The sequence below is a fragment of the Camelus dromedarius genome, chromosome 19 (genome assembly GCF_036321535.1).
Source record: "Camelus dromedarius isolate mCamDro1 chromosome 19, mCamDro1.pat, whole genome shotgun sequence".
NCBI lineage: Eukaryota > Metazoa > Chordata > Mammalia > Artiodactyla > Camelidae > Camelus > Camelus dromedarius.
Window position 1 is genome coordinate 10,981,874 of NC_087454.1, and position 22,882 is coordinate 11,004,755.

General features: G+C 43.0%; 1 protein-coding gene and 1 non-coding gene across 6 annotated transcripts in view; both read right to left on the minus strand.

Moving 5' to 3' along the window:
• ATXN1 (ataxin 1) overlaps positions 1–3,127 on the minus strand; it is a 356,661-nt gene extending 353,534 nt beyond the window's left edge. For 4 of the 5 annotated variants that reach the window (XM_064476223.1, XM_064476222.1, XM_064476225.1 and 1 more), the window contains exon 1: positions 2,941–3,127. The gene's annotated coding sequence lies outside the window, so the exon portion shown is untranslated. Of the gene's footprint in view, positions 1–1,705; positions 2,206–2,940 lie in introns of those variants that run through there. The other variant, XM_031435167.2, reaches the window with a different exon arrangement.
• A 19,417-nt stretch (positions 3,128–22,544) lies between these two features.
• On the minus strand, positions 22,545–22,651 carry LOC116147853 (U6 spliceosomal RNA). Its single transcript, XR_004131445.1, has one exon. It is a non-coding gene; the product is annotated as a U6 spliceosomal RNA (small nuclear RNA).
• Between the last annotated feature and the right edge of the window lie 231 nt (positions 22,652–22,882).

Sequence of the window (22,882 nt, forward strand, 5' to 3'; positions counted from 1 at the left end):
ACCAAATACTTGTTGATCTGTTCACAATAAACACCAGCAGGATTGTCAGGCTCCTTTCACTGTCTGGGGAGACGCATTTACATACTGCACCCAGTAAGAACAGCTTGTTGGTCTCCTTTATGAAAAAGTTGAGTAGCTAGAAGCCTCCCGTCCAAAAAATGACAGAAAGAAGATGCAATGGAAATAGTAAAGCCTCTCATCTGGCTGGGGCAGCACAAATACTGTGCACTGAAACACTTGGGAGTAGTCCAGGCACAAGACAAACCCACCTGAATGGACGGAGGAACATTGTCTGTTGCCATGGCAGCCTGATCTAATTACATGAGTGATCAGGGCCTGAGTAAGTGCACGGAAAACCTACACCCGCTGACAGGTATCCACAAGATGAGAAAGGCAGGCAGGCCCAAGGTTCAGGGGAATCCTGCAACCTCTGCTTTATGTAGAAGGTGGCATTCGAGCCCATTTATCTGGGGAGCTGCTAAAATATTGACTGATGCAGGCACAGTTAGAGGGCAGTCAGAGGAGATTAAATGCCGGAGCATTAGCCGTTATGGTGCAATCCCTTTCCAGGAGTTCATGTGCAGAATTTTCTCATCCTTCTCTCTGGTAGTTTCCTCCGGCAAATGCTTCATTCCAAAAAAAAGATCAAGCATCAAACTACCTTCACCAACCAAATAAACCACACGGTGGGCTCAACACAGAGGCTTCTAGGAACTGCAAGGTTCTTCAGAAACCCAAACAGAAATGGCTTAACTAATAACACTGTCGAAAAAGTAACAAGCTATGCCTAAAAATAACCATCAAGTAACTACCCACTGCTGTGTGCGATATGTAACGATGATGTTTAAATATTAAGAACAGCCTGCATTATAAAACACAAATGTCACTGAGATGTGATTACCAGATTGCCAAAGGAGAACTTATTTGCATACACACATTCCCGTGCATGGACCACAGGATGTGCACGGAGTATGCCACTCTAAACCATTAGTTTTTATTCTGTGGGTGTATTAGGGTCTTCTAATTTTGCTAATTGTATCCTGTGGATCTCACAGGGAAGCTAAGAATCTCTTCGGGGACAGAACCAGTTTGGAGGAGTCCCTACTGCACAGCATACGGTAAACAAAATAAAAATAGCTTGCCGTTCTCGTTAGCCACATCTCGCATTATATAACCAGCTTCCGACTGGCTTTTTTTTTTTTTTTTTTGCCCTTACTACTCTTCAGCAATTTCCCAATCTTCCGAAGTATTTATATTACTCTCTTATCTGTAGGATTATATACTAAGAAAGAAAACAAAACAGAGCAGCCACGGGATTGAACCGAACCCCACAGTTCTTAGAAACTGATTTTTTTTTGTTTTGTTTTCTGGCAGCATCTCCAACACCACCCTACTTCCACCCCCCACCAAGGTTCTTGCTCAATCTCCCTAGAAAACCTGAATTGTTTCATCGCTTCCAGTCAGCCCGCTACGTGGTCGGAAATGAAATGAAAGCACCAGGCAAGGAGTTTAGGAAGGCGGCCTGAAGGCTGGGGGCCGAGGAGGGGTCGGGGTGCTGCAGAGTCAGCCAAGTGGCCACAGAGGGGGCCCCCTCGCCACCGCGACGGCTCAGGCAGCCCCCTCCCCCCGCGCGCGCACAAACACACACACACACACACACGCACGCACTCACTCACACTCACGCCGCGCTCCGCCACCGCCTCACCTCTCGCTCCGCCCGGCCGGCCCCCTTCCCTGCCCGCTGTGGGACCGGTCTGCGTGCAGCGCTGGAACCACGTAGGAGGCGGCAGCGGCCGCAGGAGTGGCGGAGTCTCCGGCCCGGCCCAGAGTGAACGAGCAGCGGGGCTCCAGGGGGCATCCCAGTCCCCGCAGCGCCTCCTCCGCCGCCGCCTCCCCCTTCCCCTCCTCCTGGCTTCATTCACCCTCTGATCAGCCGCGCAGCCGTTCACTCCCGGCGCGGGCAGGGCAGCGCCTGCCGCGGCTCCTCGGCTCCAGCCCCGGGAACTGGCGGGGGCGCCGGCCCGGGCTGGGGCGCTCGCGGGCTCCCGGCTCCGGGCGGCGGCGGCTGCACATGATCAGGAAGCGGCCGTACCAACAGGGCGGCGGTGGTGGCGGCGGCGGCCGCGGCGGCGGCAGCAGTTAGGGCCGCCACCGCCACTCCGGCCGCGCTCCTGGCCCCGCACGCCGGCTCCCCCCAGCGCCCACCCCTCGGCGCCCCCGACGCTCCCACCGCCTGACGCCTGGCCGCGCGCGCAAAGTCCCGGCCCGGGCGCCGGCGCAGATTCCTCCCGGTCCGCAGCCACTCGCCCATCCAGGCCGGCCTCCGCCAGGAGACCTGCGCCCCTGGGCTCCGAGACCCTGAGGACCCCCGCGGGGAAGCCCAGCCCTCCTCCAGATCCACTCGCTCTCGCCGCCCTCTTCTGGGAGAGGGGTTGGGAGGGGGTGACGAGAGGAGGGGGCAGCGAGACCCCCAGCCGCCGCCTTCCCCTACGCCACCTCGAGGGAGGAGGACACTCGCGGCCGGAGCGGGGCGCCGCCGCCGCTCTCCCCGCCTGCCCGCTCCCCCAGCCCGGGCGCGCCCCCTCGCCCGGCGGGCCCCCACCGGCCTCGGTAGACCCCCTGCCGGTCGTCCCTGCGCCCAGAGCGGGGATGTCGGCCCTGGAGGCTGGAGCCGGAGACGGTTGTATGTACAGACACACACACACACACACACACACACACACACACCCCACAACACGACGCGTCGATTTCCTTCGTTCCTCTTCCAGCTGTTTTCCGTGCAGCCGATTGGGGTTTGGGGTTTGTTTGCTGGTTGTTGCTTTTGCCTCTCTCGGGAGAGCGGGGGCGGGGGTAGGGGGGACCTTAATCTAAATCAGGGGAGAAGGGGGTGGGGGGAGGGGGGAGAGAAAGAATCAGAGGAGAAAAAAAATAGCCACTTACTGTAAAGTGTAAATGGATCTGGGGTTGCGTGGGGAAGGGGGGGCAGAGGGAGAGAAACTGTCTTGCGGCTGCTGTAGCTCTGGCTGCTGCTCCACAGGGCTTGTTTTGGATCCCCCTGCAGTGAAACAGGTCCTGTACGGCTCCGCCACTGTAGTAGAAATGATGTCTGCGGTATACTCTGCTCTCTCCTCCTCCTCCTCCTCCTCCCCCCACTCCCCTCCCTCCTCCCTCCGCCCGCCCTCCCTCGCGCTCTCTCGCGCTCGCTCGCTCGCTCCAGTATGTAAATGTGTAATAGAAGCCAAATATGGAGCAGTTGGCTGCCGCCGCCGCAGCTCAAGGATCCGACTTCGGGGGGGTGGGGGCGGACACCCTCCGGCGGGCGGCGGGGCGAGCCGCTCCGAGCACCGCGAGCGCACGGCACGGCGGCCGGCCCGCGCCCTTAACCCTTCGGTGCGCGCTGCCCCGGCTCCACGGCCTCTGGGGAAGCGGGCGCGTTCTCCTCACACCCGCTCGGGATCCGGGGAGCGCGGGGCGTGAGGGGAGACCCAGGCCGGAGGGGACAGTTCTTCCAGGTTTGGGAAAGGGGCGGGGAGCTGAAACGATGAGGTAATTTTAGCGGTGACCGGTCGGTCCTCGCGCGCCTCCCCGGGTCCCTGCATCTAGTTGGAGGGGCATAGCGACAGCGGTTGCGACTCAGGCACCCTGGAGGGTCTCCGAGGGGTGTCGATCTGCAAGTCGGAGCCCACGAAATACCCCAAGGAAGAGAGGAGGTGGGCCAATTCTGATCCCGACGTGCCCTTCGTCCCGGGCGCGCCGAGAAGCGTCTAAGAGGGCTGACTCCGATCTTCACGCACGTTAACCCTCAAACCGGTTTAGCCTCGGCGTTCCGGAACCCAGACCACCAAGCCGCGAGAATTATCTTTGCGTGCAACTCAGGAAAGTTTTCAGGGTTCCCCCCGCCCCATCTGCACGTGCACCCTCACCTTTCCTGTCTGTGAAAGCTGGTTGACCTCCCTGGACTCCTTTCTCTTTCTGCAGGTCCGGAAATCTTGGGACCTGGGTGTGGAACTACCCAGCTCTAGCCTGGGTAGACGACCCGCGCTCTCCTCTCGCCGCTAATTCGGGATCATTATTTTAATCGGAAATGAGGTAACCAGTGTAGGAGATAGAGAAAGCAAACCGAGCATCAAATGGCAGTTCTGGTGAATCCGCTCTGAAGAACTTACTCCGGACTCAATTTTTAAGTGCGGTTCTCCACGCCTCTCCACCCGGCCCCTCCGCAGGTACCACCGCCAGGCGTTAGCTGGAAGGGAAGGAATTTTGAATGGGTGGTACCTGGCCAACAGGTGTGGCACCTGGAGGAAGAGAAGGCACATCCATGCTAAAGGGAGCTCAGTGCGGCGTTCTCCGGGCTGCAGATCATTCTGGAAGACCGGTAGGTGTCGGGGCAGCATTTGACCTCTTTCAGGTGCTTAGAACCAAGTGTCTAGAAACATGATCCCTCCACATAAGTTTCTCTCTGGAAGCCTCTGCTATTGAATGTAAGCTGTATGTGAGAAACCTTTTGGCTTGAATTTACTTATGACCTAATGGTTAGTCACCAACTGAGGCAGAATACAGAATTACTAAGAGAAATGTGTCGGCTCTTTTAACAACTGTATCGTACAGCCAAGGTCCTGCAGAAATAAAAATAAGCATCCTATAACTAGGAAGGTGTAGAGCCCCGGAAATAACTTTTTCTCACATTTTGAAATACCATGCACATATACATTGCTATTTTTAAAGAACTACTACTACTGTTTACTCGTTTCTACAACTTTTTTTTTTTTTTTCATTTAAAAATCAATGATGGTTACGGCTTAAACCCCGGGTTGGTCTAAAGTGACATTGTTGGTCTCATTACAGCCTCTAGTGGACAGTTAAAATCAGTTTCCTGAAAAGGCTCTGCCTGGTTTTGTGTTCCTTGACAAGCATTATCAAGGTGAAGGTTAATATCTCAGAACATAGCCGGGTAATATCTCTTCCTCCGACTTGGCAGAGCCGGTTTCTGAAAGGAGCAGAAACTGTTGGCTCTGCACGGAGAAGACGTATGCTTTGTGAGGCAGGTATTATTATTACTGGCCTGTGAATAAACAGAGAACTTCTGCTCTTCATTTCAGTTTCAGACAGCTTTCATAAAAAAATAAATTCATCTAAAATATTTTTATAACAGAAAATATTGGTTGCCATGTTTTTGGCTTAACTTAGATGTTTTCGTTCCAACTCCTAATCTGCAGACTGTCCAACGCACCTCCACTCTATTTTTAGACATCTTACATTTAGAGAATTTCGGGTAAAAAAAAATTAAAAGGAGCTAATATTTTAATTATTACACTGACACAAGCAGTTAATTTATTTTAACAACCTTAGACAAATTAAAACACATAATTCAGATTAGAGTTAGTCAATTAATTTAAATGCTCCCTCAAGGAAACTAAATATGTTTATTACCCAAACAGTAAGAACAATTAATAAGAACTGCGTCATTTACTTACTTAGCCATTAAGATTAAAGCCATAAACTGCCATTAAAATCTGTAACTATTTCTTCCTGCAAGGTCCAACATAAACATCATACCCACGATACAGTTTTCATTACCTTTAGTACCAAAATGTTTTCTTTTCAGATGGCAAAATATTAAATGTACAATCACAAATAACTGGCGCTGATTCTGTAAAAAAACAATACTTTCTCATGCAAATAAAAACTCAATGAAAGAAGAACGGGGCTTTCAAGAAGCCAGTAAGCAAATCTGTAGTACGATAGTCCTGTTCATAAATCTGATACTATATTCGTACAAGTATAAGTCAAACATTGAAATTAAAGGAAACTGAGAAATGAGGCCTATGGAACGTTCCTGCCAATCTACGTTCTGCATTGCTTAAACATCACAGAGAATCATTTTCATCTCTTGTGTCTATTTCACTGTTTTGGTAATATCTACTTTTGAAGGTTTAAAATGACCTATCAAATATCTTTTATGTCATATATTTACATATCACATCTTGCTTCTGAAAGCATAGTCTTCAGAGCGGCACCAGCAGCATCTGGAAGCTTTCTAGACATTCAGTGTGAGAGAGTTCCACCCCAGACCTATTGAATCAGAATGTGTCTTTTATCAGCCCCCCAGTGATTCCTGAGCGCATTGTCGTGTGAAGCACACTGTCTGTACTACAGGGCTCTGTCTAGATGAATTTGGCCACAGATGCAGAACTTAATTCTTCTATTTATTCTTTTTTAATTCCCTTCCCCTTTTTGCACTTTTTAATGAAAAATGACTACATTTTATGCTTTAGTCCAACAGTACGGCATTCCAGAAGGGCCCTGATTTATGCACAAATCTGCATCATCATTGCCAAGAGAACACTCGGTAAGGAATGTGCCAGGGTCTTGAACATGAAGGTTTTCTTCACGGCAGCAGAGGGAGCACAAGAGTGCTTAATAAAGCAAGCGTGTAGGCCCTCCACAACGGAAGGGATTTTTCGTTGCAGTAGATGTCTTCATTGGAAGTAGCCTCATATAGAGTACAAAAGAAAAACAGGCGAACACAGACAGCTTACCAGCTGGTAAAAACTAGATGATTGAACTGATTGGAAATGAAATAGACTATACATATTCTTAGTTAGCGAATCAGCTTGAATTCTTAAAAGAAAGTGGACCTAAGCAGCCATATTTGGAAAAAGATGCCCTCACTTTTCTCCAGTTCAAAATAAAGACAGCACAATGCAGAGTGAGGCAACCTCTAAGAGTCACCCCTGTTTCTCTAAAAACTTTGGGGTCAGTTAACCCAACACTACATCAGAGAAGTTTGTTTCATTTGGAGTCATATATGTTGGTGAAAGGAGATGTATTTCTCACCAAGTTCACTTTCACAGGAATTTGGGGGGGTTTATCGTTCATGTTTGCAGTGGGGATGATTTAGGTTTCAATTATATCTATGTAACTTTTCATACAGCCCTTCCATATTGCATCTTCAAATGCTCCTGTGAGGTGGTTAAGACATGGCATTCAAGCTCAGCCTCAAAAAAGTTTTCAAACTGGCTCGTGCCTTCATAGCACTGGGTCACTCCGTTGTAACAGTAATCCATGAAGATGATCAGAAATGAGGGAAATCACAGAGGTTTAAGATTGGCAGCACGTTCTTTACTGTTGTAAAGGTTTTTCCAAATTATTAGTGAATATTTAATAAGTGAGTATTTAAATAAGAGACTGAGGAATAGAGATGGTCTTCATTCTCAAGCTACTTTTTAAATGTGTTTATCATTGTGCAGCAACAAAAACTAGGCCCTGGGAATATAAAAATGAGTAAGACAATTATGTTTACAAGGAATTCACAGCAAAACAAATCTTATCTTTTGAAAATTGTCCATTTTTCCCATGATGAAACTTAAAGATTCTTAGTTGATAGATTCAGCACCTCTCAGAATCATGGTACTAATCAGACTTCCAAATATGAGAATCAAATACTAGAATCACTGAGAATTTGGGAGGTGGGAGGATAATTGTATAACTCTTCAGCAAAATTTATTTACAAGCTAATATTAATATTTCAAATCTGTAAAACAAAATGTACAGATACAACATGTATTTTATCTAAATGCCTTCCCCAACCCCCAAAAAATCACAAGTAAATTTAAGTGGTAAACATTTATTTATATCTTCTTAAAAAATGGTTAAAAAGAATTTCTTCCTACACGAAAGAAAGATTTACCAAATTTTGACCTGGAGCCATTTGTTATGGCTTTGTAATAAATCCCCGAAAGTTCAATTTTTAATGGAAACACTGACAGACCTTTAACCACAGTATTATAAGAAGGGTGCTATTCCACACATGTCATTTAAAAATCTGAGCAAATCACAGTGTGCTTCCAAAAGCAATATACTTTCCTTAGATTACACTCCCAAATAGAGCTGGAGAAACCAGAAAAGTAAAACAAACTAAAAACAAAAGTGAAAACCAGTCACACAATGGACTCTGAGGTCAGCTGGCCACACCCAAACTGAAGTCACTGGGCTCTTTTCATGGCACAGAGACTCTTAAAAGACATGCCCTTGAATCATCTTTCTTGACCCTCCACCAAACTGTAGCAGCATAGGCTTCTGGGTAATGATAATGACATCACCAATAGTCAAGAATTAAATTCAGATCATTGTATTTAAACATCCGCCAACAGTTTATGACTTTACAGTACACACACTAGGCAATTTTAAATAGAATTCTGTCTACAATTAACAACAAACACAAGTGCTTTAGTAGAGGTCTGCACTGTCCAGTATGACTGTTAAGCTCTTGAGATGTGGTTTGTTTTTTTTGAGATGTGTTTTAAGTGTAAAATATACTTGGGATTTTAAAGAACATACACACACACATATATGTACACATATGCACATATCTATACATATATATCAGTAATTTTTATATTGATTAAATGTTGAAACTATTCTGCATATATTAGGTTAAATAAAATACATTGTTAAAATTAATATACCTGTTTCTTTGTATTTCTTAGTGTGGCTACTATAAAATTTAAAATGGCATGTGTCCATTATATTTCTAATGGACAGCCCTGGATAAGGGGGCCCAGGAGGGGCAGGAATTAGTTCTAAGAACCCACAGCTGGAGATCTTAGAATCCTGGCGGGGCTCTCTGCAGCAGTGTAGTAGATAATCAGTTACTTTTCTACCTTCCTGAAGTTTCCCCCTTGCAGTGTGTAACATGGACCTTATCCCTGGTCAAAATGATCCCTGAGAGTAACCTATTGGTAAAGGCATAATCTCACTAGTAGATCTGGTATGTGCCAGCAAAACAAAAATTTGTTGGGATTATCTGTTAGACTAAAAATCTGTTAGACTCAGTCTTTGAGTGGCTGGGGTTCCTCAGGTACTCTGCTACCCTGGGAGGCTGATGGAAGACTTACATTCTATTTTTAAAAGCACAAGCATTCTGGAATTATAGCTGGTTTTGTGGTTTATGGCTGAATGGTTGGGGGTGATACCTTTTAATGACATATGGCTTTGGGCATGGATAATGAAAAGTATACAATTGCTGCTTAACTAGAAAATAAATCAAGGCCACCAAAAGGAAACCTTTTTTAAAAAAAAAACTTTCTAATATACTTAGTACAGTAGGACACGTCAAAAGGAAATGAGATGTTTTTAACCACTATTATATGGTTTATTTTGCAAGCAAAACCTAGATATATTTTCATCAATGTAACTATGACCAAGATTGAACGTAATGCAATGACGTATGAAATAACGGAATTTATTTATGGTCTTAATCATCTATAGAACATAGCTCTTCTTACATGAAAAGAAAATGAACATTTTAAGGCTTAGAATGAGTGAGTTGAACTTTGCCTGGTATTTGGCTGGGAGCATTTGGAAATCTATTAAAAGCATTTCATTAACAACTTGGCATTTTGTTTCCTCAAAAGAAACACATTTTCCAAATTAAAATCAAAGCCACCATTGTGTACACTAAGATACTGGCGGACGTGGGGTTGTACTGGTTAAAGCTTAGGGTGCCTTCAAACTAAGATCAGGGGGCAATCACAGGCTAAAAAAAATAAACATCAAATTGTTACGGAAGGAAGAAGCGAAGTTCTTTGTTATTCTAACTTCACGACATTAAAATACATAGCTATAAGCTCTCTCAAGGGTTACTTTATTTTTCTTGAGTCAGTATCGGTTAGAAAAAGCTAATCTAAAAGAGGGTCAGATTTGAAGACAATTATTTTATGAGGAATTTACCAAGTTTACCCCAAAGGGAAAGAGTCAGAGAAAATGCATTGGAAAACTTTGCTTTTTGACATAAATAGCTAGAGGAAACTGTCCGTGTCAGGATTTCAGCGGGGGTTGTCAGACAGTTTGATGTTTAGAGAACCCCTGTCTGTCAGGTCTCTGCAAAGTTTAAGTGCTGGGAGACTTTGGGGAGCTCTCAAGACTGATGACTGAAGGTCCGGATTTGCTTTGTGCTGTGGCACAGACATGAAACGATAGCTCCTGCCACAGAGGCTTTCTGACAGAGCAGAATAATAGCACTCCGACCTAAACTGTAAATTACAAACAATCCCTTTTTAAGTACAAAATGAATGCACAGAATGGAAGACCCTGTCAGCTAGGATGCGAGTAAATCAAGTAGAAGAAGACAAATTGTTCACTCACACCACTACAGCCAGATTTTTATCCTGCTAACCGTCCTGTCATGGGAGAGCTTTTCCTCTTTGTCAGATCAAAAGAGAAATTAACACTCCATTGTAATTCTAATATACCAGGCTCAGATGCACCTCCTCTGAAAGCCAATCGAGCCAATCGAGTTACACAAGGTGAGGTGTCCTGAACCCTCCCCCTACCTCTGGTCTCAAAGTTGTAGCCGAAATACCAATAGTAAGAACATGTGACCCCCATCACTCCAGCGCCAGCTGCTTCTGCAGTCAATTTCATAATGACTTCGCTCCGCCTCTCTGCTCAGCACTTCCTTCCCCCTCGCTCTCCTCTCTCCCCCACCCCCAGCAATGAATCATCGTGCATTTAAAGAGACTTCGATGACCCAGTGTGAACTTTACTGGCATCCTGTACATTCTTATGCCAAAAATGGGGAGCTGCTCTGTGACAGAAACCTCACCAGATCCCGATGCAGATCTCAGCGGCAGCAAGCTTGGGTGCTTATCTGGGAAGATCAGTGAGGAATTAATTTTCCTAGATCCTGGTGGTGATTCAGAATTGCCTATCTCAGTTCACGATCAGGTTTTTAAGAACCCAGTTCAGCTCTCTGTGCAGAAAGGAATATATCAGAGAAAAAAATGTTGGCAGATCTCCTTATGCAATCAGGGCAGAGGAATTTATACCACATCAGCCTTTTGATTTCTCCAGATCTGGCTGAGGATGGGGGTTTCCATATTTGTGCTTTGGCAAATGTGTCCAAGAGTGAACTCCTCCGTATAGACGCTCCTCGTGTTCTCCCACCGTCCTGGGTGCTTGCTTGTGCACTTATTAAAACCAGAAACATTTTTGCCCCTTTCATTTGTTTAGTACTGTTTCTGAGTAATACAGATTAAGTAGACGGTCTGGGCCTTGCTTTTCGAGACTTTTCACCCTATTTAAGGTGGGAAGGGGCGGATCCCTGAAATAACAGGGTGCTTTCGCGGGTACTTTCTGTCTACACGGGAAGCTCTTTGCGTGGCGATTCAATCCTCCTCCTTGGAGATCAGCTCAAGCACCAACACTTCTGTGAAGTCTTTCCTGATTAGCACAAGAGTTTGTGGCTCTGCCCAATGTGTGAGTCAGAGAAATGCTATTTTCTTATTCTTTTTATTTATACAATATATTTTTTTAAACTCTGACAGAAAAAAAAAAAAATACCAGGGCCGTAAGCACAGATGGAAAGAGTATTCTAAAGGAGAGCGTCTCTTATCTAATATTTCCTGTTACTCCCAAACCCGTTTGATCTCCACATACCATTTCCCATGTAACTGTTTTCCCTTTTTATTGCTGCATTTATGTAGCTCCCTGCACTGGTCAGTCCTCCATGTAAGTTCCTATTACCCTCTGTTGTGGGTTGAATGGTTTTCCCCTGAAAGATACATTGAAGTCTTAATCCCCAGTAAAGTGAGTATGACTATTTGGAAATAGGGTCTTTGCAGATGTAATTAGTTAAGATGAGGCCTTACTGGATAAGGGTAGACCTTAAGTCCAATATGCCTGAGGTTCTCATAAGAGGAGACTCAGGAGACATGGGGAACGGGAAGAAGGCCATGTGAAGACAGAGGCAGAGATGGGAGTTATGCTGCCATAAGCCAAGGAAAGCCAAGAATGGTCAGAACCACCAGGAGCTAGAAGAGGCAAGGAAGAACCTAAATGGCCATCAACAAATAACTGGATAAAGAGGATGTGGTATACATATGCACCGGAATGCTACTCAGCCATAATAAATAATAAAATAATGCCATTTGCAGCAACATGGATGGACCTAGAGATGATCATACCAAGTGAAGTAAGTCAGACAGGGGAAGACAAATATCATATGATATCATTTATATGTGGAATCTAAACAGTGATACAAATGAACCTGGTTATAAAACAGAAACAGACTAAATAGACTCACAGGCGTAGAAAACAAACTTACGGTTACCAAAGGGGAAAGGGGTGGGGGAGGGATATATTGGGAGTTTGGGATTAGCAGATACAAACTACTATACACAAAATAGGTAAACAACAAGGTCCTACTGTATAGCACAGGGAATTACATTCAATATCTTGTAATAACCTATGATGAAAAAGAATATATGTATATAGGTATAACTGACTCACTACGCTGTACACCAGAAACTAACACAACATTGTAAATCAACTATACTTCGATAAAGAAAATAAATAAATAAAACAGAAAAGGCAAGGAAGGACTATTCCCTAGAGCCTCGTGGGGAGCAAGGCCCTGCTGGCACCTTCATTTTGGACTGCTAGCCTCCAGAACTGGGAGAGAATACATTTCCCTTGTTTTAAGCCACCCAGTTTGTGGTGCTTTGTTACAGCAGCCCAGGACACTCATACACCCTCTTTATGAGACCCCTGGTGACAGATCTGTCGCATTCTCCTTTCTTTCTATTTACACGTATGACCCTCTCTCTTTCCTCTGTATGTACACATAGGTAATCCTTTCTGGATGCATGTTCTTTTACTCATGACAATACCAATAAATAAAAGGTCCAATGGAATACAACAGTGGTTAAGATTGTTCTAGAACCACCTCCCCAATCTCGCAGAAACATCTGGCTTCTGGCCGGAAGCACAGAGGTTGCCTGAGGTCTCGGGGAGGGCCTGCGCTGGACCTCTGCTCAAAGGTCTTCCGGAGGCCTCTTCAGCTCCCTCTACTGGTGCCAGCATGCACCAGCAGCTCCCCTTTTCCAGAGTGGCATTTCAGGGTGTGGAGTGGGTGGAGGAAAAGACTACAAAACGAAATTCATTGTTTGGCACTGAGGAGGAAATATAACCAAAAAGCTGCTGCTTTTTTCTTAACTGTTCATCTGAGTATTATAAAAGTGCTTGTGATTCTGCACAGCAAAGGAAACCAGAAATAAAACAAGAAGAAAACCTACGGAATGGGAGAAAATTTTTGCAAGTGAAACCGACAAAGGCTTGATCTCCAGAATATATAAGCAGCTCATACGACTCAATAAGAAAAAAATAAACAACCCAATCCAAAAACGGGCAGAAGACCTAAACAAGCAATTCTCCAAGGAAGACATACAAATGATCAAAAAGCACATGAAAAAATGCTCCATATCACTAATTATCAGAGAAATGCAAATCAAAACTACAATGAGGTATCACCTCACACCAGTCAGAATGGCCGTCATTCAAAAATCCACAAATGACAAATGCTGGAGAGGCTGTGGAGAAAGGGGAACCCTCCTACACTGCTGGTGGGAATGCAGTTTGGTGCAGCCACTATGGAAAACAGTGTGGAGATTCCTCAAAAGACTAGGAATAGACTTACCATATGACCCAGGAATCCCACTCCTGGGCTTGTATCCAGAAGGAAATCTACTTCAGGATGACACCTGCACCCCAATGTTCATAGCAGCACTATTTACAATAGCCAAAACATGGAAACAGCCTAAATGTCCATCAACAGGTGACTGGATAAAGAAGAGGTGGTATATTTATACAATGGAATACTACTCAGCCATAAAAACTGACAACATAATGCCATTTGCAGCAACATGGATGCTCCTGGAGAATGTCATTCTAAGTGAAGTAAGCCAGAAAGAGAAAGAAAAATACCATATGAGATCGCTCATATGTGGAATCTAAAAAACAAAAACAAAAACAAACAAACAAAAACAAAGCGTAAATAAAGGACAGAAATAGACTCACAGACAGAGAATACAGACTTGTGGTTACCAGAGGGGTGGAGGGTGGGAAGGGATAGACTGGGATTTCAAAATTGTAGAATAGACTACACTGTATATAGCACAGGGAAATATACACAAAATGTTATGATAACTCACAGAGAAAAAAATGTGACAATGAGTGTGTATATGTCCATGAATAACTGAAAAATTGTGCTGAACACTGGAATTTGACACAACATTGTAAAATGATTATAAATCAATAAAAAATGTTAAAAAAAAAAAAGTGCTTGTGAAAACCTCAGCCTTTGTGAGTCTCATCTTTCCAAGCACAACTGGGAAGCTCGTTTGGTTTGAGGTTTTCCCCAGGAGCTAGAAGGAGATCCCGAGGTACCTGTTCTCTCAGAGTCCCCATGAGATGTCTCATCCAGCTCTCGTTCACACGTCTCAGGAGATGGCGGCTCCATCCTTCGAAATGTTCCGGCCAAAAAGCACCTTGACTCCTCTTTTTCTTTCACACCGGCATCCCATCTGCCCCCCAAATTCAATTGGTTCTGCCTTCAAAATATATGCTGAATCTGACCATTGCTCACCTCTGGGGCTGCTCCCACTGGAGCTAAACCACCACTACCACCCACCATCCTTCGTCAGGATTATTGCAGGAACCCCTAAATCATCTCTCTGCTTCCAGTATTCAGCTCCCGCTTAGTAGAGCATCTGCATCAGGTGACACCCGCAACCCTGCTCAGAAGCATCTCTTGTCTCTGTCCCACTTGGAGGCAAAGTCAAAATCCTCCTGTGGCTTACGAGGCCCCACTCAATCAGGATGTGTTCCGCCTTTCAGATGCCATGTCCTGTCTCCCTCCTCCTCCTCACTCCCACGGCTCCAGCCTCCCTGTCCTCTTTGCTGTTCCTGAAACAAGCCAGGTGCTCCCTTGCCTCAGGGCCCTTCTACTTGCTGGTCCCTCTGTTTGGAATGCTTTCCCCTGAATATCCACATGGCTCACTCAGTCACCTTGTTTAGCCTTTTTTTCCTTAAAAAACAAAGCAGAAACAAAAAACAACAACAAAACAATCTCCCAGTGAAGCCTGCTGTGAGCAGCCTACTTAAAATTATATACCCTGACTTTCCTGATCCCCCAACCCTGCTCCATAAATGTATTACCTTAGAACATTCTGAGTCACTTCCTTTCTGTTTGTTTATCATCAGGAGAGCAGAGATTTTTCCTGTCTTATTCACTGATAAACCCCAAACACCCAGAACTGTCTTTGGCACATGATAGGCACCCACTAAGATTCATCAACCATTAAATGAATTAACAAATCAGTCATATTTTTCAGGACCTACTATGTGCAAAGCCTGAAGCCCCCCATACAACAGTTACCTCATAAGCTAATCCAAAATCAATGCATCTTTTCCACACTATGGTATATATTCTATTGACTTGATTTTTGACTTAGTTATACCTGGTATAACTAGTAAGGCTGAGTCAGAATGAGCTGGATTTTACATTCAGGCTCAGATTTGTGAAAAGCAAAAAAAAAAAAAAATCAAAACCACAATTGAAGAGCATGCACGAATCTGACAGCAAGTTTTGAGAAAAACAGAAAATGGCACAGCTATAACTTCCAGTAATCATAATTTTTTAAAGCTATCGTTGAGATTAAGCTCTTATGCTATGCCAGGCAACATGGCAAGAGTTTTGCAAATGTCATTTCATCTAATCCCCATGACAATCCTGGGAGATATCACCATGTTTCCCATTTCTTAGATGTTTAAACTGAGGCTCGGAATTTAAAGGACCTGCCTAAAGTCCAGGGTCATCCAGCACTGGTTTCAAGGTGAAATTATCCACCCACACAGCCTGAGAGTTTTTAACAAGTCATTACCTGAATGATACAGGCCAGTTGTAGTCATAACACTGCATTGTAATATTTTATTTTATTTTTATTTTAATGCTCCTCTCTACTTACTAGGTTTTTATTTTTGAATGAATAATACATATATCCCGGAAATTAAGCCTACTGATTCTTATTAAGAATTGAATATTCCTACATATACCAAACAGCTTCCAGTCAACCTAACTGGTTTCCCAACTAACAAAACTATACTCCAGCTTATGATTTTTATCCACATTGCTACATGGCTGGAAATGACTCTCACCTGAAGTCCACGGTCTCAGCCACATTCGGAGGACTGATTCCTGTTAGAAATTTTGACTTGCATCTGGCACACCCCATCACAGTAAGGGCTACGTAGCTTGTAAAGGGCCACAGTTCCCAAGCCTAATTGAAGGATTTCAATCCCTCTCAGTTGACCTGTATTTGACGTCCCTTGTTCCATCCTTGAGCTTCCCAGAAGCCACTGTGACCAGAACTCAGGCGTAGGATCTGAAAGTAACCTGGCCACCACAAAAGGTATAAAACACGACCACCTCGTCGCAGGCTCGCTCTACTTTATATGTAAGGGAAGCGATCCTAGAAGCTGAAATACTTCCAGAGTTCAACAACCTGGGAAATTTAAAGGAGGCTGGGGGCGGGGGAAGCCCTGCTTTCCAAAGATCTGAAGAGAGAACTCTGCTCTCTGAGGATGGGAGGAAGTAAGAAGACCTTATTCGTGGCTCCAGGAGAGGAAAAGAAAAGAGCCCGCAAGGAAACTACCAACAGATGGTAAATACATTTTTAATTCTTCTGTCATACTGTGTGGACTTGTGCACATTTGTCCTGCTGTGTTAGGCTCCCGAAATAGCGAGCCATAGAATTGCAGAACAGTTCGGCTGCAATCTGAGATTTAGGAAACCATGCTGGCTGACAAAACAGGAAGGGCTCCTAGTAGGATGGAGTGGATTTGCTCCCAGTTTGCAGCTCCTCGATGTGGCATCCGCCGTGGTTCTTAGTGCAGGAAAATTCTCTCACGTGTCAGGTCTCATTGATGGTGCTCTAAAACATACTATTTCAAATCATCCACCGGGCTCTAGTTACAATTATTAAACTTTGACACGATCCATTAGATAATTCTCAAAGGTTTAAAGGTGTTGAAATGAAAAGAGTGCGATCCTTTTATTTGTGGATTCTCAGCCTTCCAGGGGGCATCACAAACATATATGGCAGCCTGGAGTTCTTTCTCATACCTCGCCTTTCTCACACTTTCCGTTTTGATATAATGTTCCCATAGAGCATCATGAGAATTCCAGTGCCAGAAGAAGGACCCAATGTGACCGTGGATTGCTCTAAAGGAACCTAAGGAGATAATCTTGCTAAAAGCATATTCAGCTCACTTGGCATCTGAGAAGTGACCTGAGCTGGGAACCAAGAAGTGAGTTAGGGTCCCAGTCCCAAACCTGTTTCTCAGAGCATTGGCAAGAAAGAAAACGTGTTGATGAGTCCAGGTGGATGTGGAATAACGCGGAGAGGAAGATCTATTACTTAATCTCGGTCTAGAAATATAACTTGCACAATTACGAGACCTGGAAGGATCCTTAGAGAATCTAGTTCAATTTTTTTTCATTTTATACACAGGGATCTCCGCCAAAGAGTTGCAGGAAATTGGCAGGTTTTATACAACTAGTTGGTGGCAAATTCAGTACTGGAACACAAGACGTCTATTTCTCAGCCCAGTGTTAGTTGTACTTCAACACCCACAGAAAGTGGACATCTCTGTGAAGAGCAAAACCTGATTCTAGAAGACCTCTCTCATAGGAATCTTCATTCTTGGGTTCTTATAAAGCATGACGATGGAATCTCAGACTGGTCTATGAATATTTGGGAAACTAAGAGATATTCTTCATAGCTAAGGTTTCAAGCTTAAATATATTTGTTAATTTTTGTTCTAAACCCCTGGGGATTGTGTCTAGATTATGTAGCTATCACACAATTTGGCACAGCTGGGATCCTCTTTTCGTGAAATAGCAGGGAAGGCTGGTACACAGGGATTAAACAGCATTGGCAAAAGAGAATGGGGAATCTTATACAGTAACTTCCCACCCTGAACCTTCCTGGTCTAAGAGTTTCTCCTAGCCTCGGTGGGTGGGTGGGAACAAGAAGGGATTTTTTATCTTCTTAGTAAAAGAAAGGATACAAAAACACTTAAGCACTGCTCAATTTGATGAAATCTTGATTTTGCTTAAAGCTTCTACAAGACTAGTCATATTCTGGTTCAAATGACTTATAACATCCATCGATAATTTCTCCAATGGGTACGTATGTTTACAAATAAAAACTATTCTCAGCTATTTAAGAAATGGTATTCTTCCCTATTTTTTAAAGAAAGTTAATCAGTAAGCTTCTCCGCAGCTACTTTAGCAATAAGGTCTCCTAAATTTTGCAATTCTATTCAGCATTTTGATTTGTTGGTTTTTGTTTGATTCCAGCAAGGTTTTATTCTATTTTTGTGGTGGCGAAATTTTTCCCTGTCATGTTTAAACATGGCATTCTTTGTTTTGAGAATGAATTTGACCATTTTGACTGCTCTTGCTAATTTTCCTGGTTACCTCCATTGTCTAGTTATGAATTTGTGGGTGGGGGAAGGTAGAGTTATCTTAAGTGAATTATTTTGAGGAGAGCCAGTAATGAAGGCACACTTTAGGTTATTTCATTCCTGTGATCCAAATTTGATTATCTAGCTAATATCACTAGGGACATTTGAAGCTTTAATAATTACATCTCAAGGCCTAAAGGAAAAAAAAAAAGAAGAAAAATTACATTTTATACACATTCACACACAACCTTTCAGAAAGTTCTCATCTGAAAGCCTGTTTGGCTGCTTTAAAAAATATAGATTGATATCAAGATACTGCTTTAAGGGTTCAAGCTCAGTTGATACTTTGTTCTTAGAAGAAAACCCTAAAATCTGGATTTAAGCAACTGTTTTGTGTAGAAGGATTTAGCATTGCTTATCTGAAAGAGTAAAAAAAATATAAGCTATTGAGTTTACCTTTCCTTTTGGAGAATAGTTTTAGGATTTTTCTCCCCCCTGGAAAGTTTCGAGGCTACGATTCATGTTAAAAGTGCCCTGTTCCATTATGTACCAACACAGCTTTGAAGCTCTCTCTGCTTCTAGGTCAAGGGCTCTCCCTGTGGCCAGATGCCAGTTTTATCCTTGGACTCCCATGATCCTCAGAAATAAATCAACTTTCCAGTAAAATCCTATGACAGCTCTGTTTTACATAAAAGTGTGCAGCCTGGGGATGTAATACTGTTTTGCATTTCAGGTGGAGAAAAAGGGAAAGAAAACATCCATTATCACTGGGAGACGATTCCAGGTGGAGGCATTATTACAGAAATCAGAGGGCAGCTGGGGGACCATACTCTCTCTCCCTACAGCATCTCTAGCTCAAAAGCTTATTATTTGTGTGGAACCAAAATACAAACGCTGTAAAGTGTTCCAATCCACATGTGGCATTGGTCAATACAGTTCATGAGCTGAAAACGTATTGAGTAGGTCAGCTCTCTTAGGTCAATATTTCTTCCTTGTGGGAAGAAAAGAAAAGAAAAAAATGAACGAATTACTACTCCACATAACAATGGATGAATCTCACAATGTTGGAAAATAAAAGAGGCTACACAGAAAATAACGTATCCTGTATTCCATTTGTATAAATTTCAAAACCATGTAAGACTAGTCTGTTGTGTTAGAACTATATACATAGTTTACCTTTGAAGAGGAGAGAAAAGATTGTGCTGGAAGGGGGCATGAAGATGGCTTCCAGGTCACGAGAAAATTCTATTTCTTGACCTGGGTGGTGGGTATGGTGTGGGTTCACTTTGTAATAATCCATTAAGCTATACACCGGTGTGTGTTTTTTTCTGTAAGAACGATTTACTTCAATTTAAAAGTTTAAAAATTTTAGGAAATATTAGAAAAAACATTTTGCCTAATTAACTTGATCACTAAGCTAAAGGAAAAACTAGACAGAACTTCAGTGCAGGGTAATGGGAACTCTTCTGCACTGCTACAGAGAACAGCAATTGCTACGGCTGTGCTTGGTTCACTCTTTGGCATTATCTATTAAAGATTTGCATATCTGGTGACCCAGATTTCCACAATAAAGATATGTGCAGGTAAGCACCGAAAGAAAACAACTCTATCCATCATAGCCTCAAGCGGAAAACCAGCCAAACTGTCCATCAGCAGTAGAGTAGATAAATAAAGTGTGCTTTATCCAATCTTGGAATACCATACAGCATCGAAAATGAATGAATCACAGTACCCTCAGCATGGATGAAATTGAGAAACCTAATATGAAAAGATAGAAGCCAGAAACAAAAAATCGTATGTTCCCATTTTCTTAAAGTTCAAAAAATAGGAAAAGATAAGTATGTGTAAGTATCAATATATAATTAGGTGGTAAAACTAAAGAAAAGAAAAAAAAGGTTATCATAAAAGCAAGGGCAGTGGGGAGAGGGTGGGTGGGTGGGTTATGAGTGGGAAGGGATGGATGGAGGCTTTCTGGACCATATTCTGTTTCTTGATTTGAGTAGTGGCTATGTGGTGCTCACTTAATAAAAATGTATTAAATTATACTTTTATATATCATGCACCTTCCCTGATGTATGTTATATTTCACAATAAAAAGGGTATAAAAAATCACATGAAACCCAATTACTCAGAGATAGTTATCAATTTAACACCTTGATGTATATATTGTCAGACCTCCTTTCATGCAATATATATATTTCATCCACATTGCTTTATAGTCTTTAATTTTTTTCTTTAATAATATGATCTCCCAGGAGAATTCCTCTTCAGGTTTTTTTTTTTTCAATTTCCATTTAATTTTAACCAAGAGTAAATATCATACAAGCTTTATGTCCCTCTGAAAGCCTAAAGCCATGGTGTGGCTTTCGGGAAATTAGGTTGCTTTAGCCTAAGCTACAGTGATTCATAAACCAATCTGCAGGATTTTGCTATAGCTCATGGGAGACTTTTCCTTCTCTGTTAATAATGCTGCTGCTTCAGGAGAGAAAAGCCCCTTTCCACCCCTTCAGAGTGCTATCTTCAAAAGGAAAAGGTCAGGAAAAGTGAGGGGAAAGGCCAGTAGGAGAGTGGTCAGGAGGCTTTGGGGAGGAGGGGGTCATCCTAAAATGTATTACAATATGCGTCTTGCTGAGCCTACGCTGAGCCTGGTCTGGGCAACTTTATGAAGTACTGAAATCAATCAAAAAATGATCTGGGTGCTTTTTTAAAAACCCCAAAGTAGTCCCATTGGTATTCTTGCCCCTGGGGCAGTGCAAGCTTTCTGCCCTCTTGTCTGCAACCTGCAGCAGCCCCCTCTCCCTGTCTGCAAGCATCCTCCACTCTTCTCCTCCACCCTTTACATCATCTGAACATTTCATCATCTTCGTCATTACATGGTTGAAGAACTTTTCTGTGACCATCCAAGCTTGGGGGGTGACCCGCTCTGTGGCACCCTGGACTTACCACATCACAGCAGTAGTCACTTTTTTTTTGCATTTAAAAAAATTTTTTTTAATTTTTAGGGGGGTAAATAGGTTTATATTTTTATTTTTTTAACGGAGGTACTGGAAATTGAACCCAGGACTTCGTGCATGCTAAGCATGCACCCTACCACTGAGCTATATACCCTCCCCCTCATCACTTTATTTCAAAGTTGCCTATATTCCTGTCTACAAGTACACTCCTAATCCATGAGCTTCATGCATGCAAGGGCAGTGTCTCCAGGCCCATTGTAACTCCAGGCCCTCGTGCATACTGGTGCTCAAGAAATACAGTCATTGAATGAATGAAAAACAGTTGTGAAATGAGACGGGCTGTGGGGAGAAGAGGTGAGATTTAAACTATATTTTCCCAACTCCCTTAACCACTGAATACAAATGGCCTCAAAGAGTCCAGCCAAACCAACACGGGGTAGTGCAAAATTCGAAAATCTACAACTGCTCAATTTCAAATACTTAACTAGTAATAACAGTTTGCATTTGTATCATGTTTGGTATTTTGTTAAGTGTTTTTGCATATTATCTTGTACAATTCCAGCAACAAGTCCTCCGAGGTAAAGCTATTAGTTTTATATGGGAAGCTATTAATTTTACCATTTCATATATTGGAAAAGGATATGTAGAATGTCTGGGAGAGTTTCAGTAACTAGCTCTACATTATATGATTATTTTTTAGTTTGAGCCAGGAACTAGTGGCCCCTTAGTGCTAGAAGCAGAAACAAATTTAACGTGTACCATTTACAGATATATTTGCCGGGGGAGGGTGCGACATCAAATAAATATGTGATACCATTCTGATTTTTTATCTTTTAGAAGATTTTTTCCCCCAAAGCATTTATTTTTTTAGCCTTATTTTTCATGACAAAACTAGTATATATTTGGAGTATAAAAAGAAACTCAAAATCACTTACGATCACATTACATAGAGTATCTATTGTTATGCCATTTTAATAACTCTGACTATATATTAAGCCTGGAGCTTTTCTAGAGTGAGAACCCTCCTCCCACACTCTACTCTTTCTTTCTCCCACACCCTCTACATTATCTTCAAAGTTTTCTTAGCTATTCTTGGCCATTTGCTCTTTTATTTGAATTTTAGAATCAGGTTTTACTAGAACTCTGTTGAGATTTTTATTGGATTTGCATTCTTTTTATAGATTAATTTCAGTAGAATTAAAACTTTTGCTATATTGGTTCCTCTCTACCCTAAACACAGTATATTTCTCCATTAATCTACGTCTATTTTAATGTCTTTTTAAAAATATGAAATGTTTCAGAAATTTGCATGTCATTTTTGCACAGGGGCCACGATCATCTTCTCTGTACTGTTCCAACCTTAGAATATGTGCTGCCGAAGCCAGCACTCAGAAGATATATCTTAACTGTTAGGTTATATCAGGAGGGAAAGGTAAGAGGTCACATGTTCATTAGGCTCTTCATGAGACAGTAACTGACAAAGAGATTAAGCTAGACTAATTGTATTCATCACACCTAAAATTGTATCCATCACACCTAAAATTGTATCCATCACACCTAAAAGGGTTTAGTTGTGTGCTAACAATGGGGAAACTGTTTCTAGCTTTTGCTATCTTGCC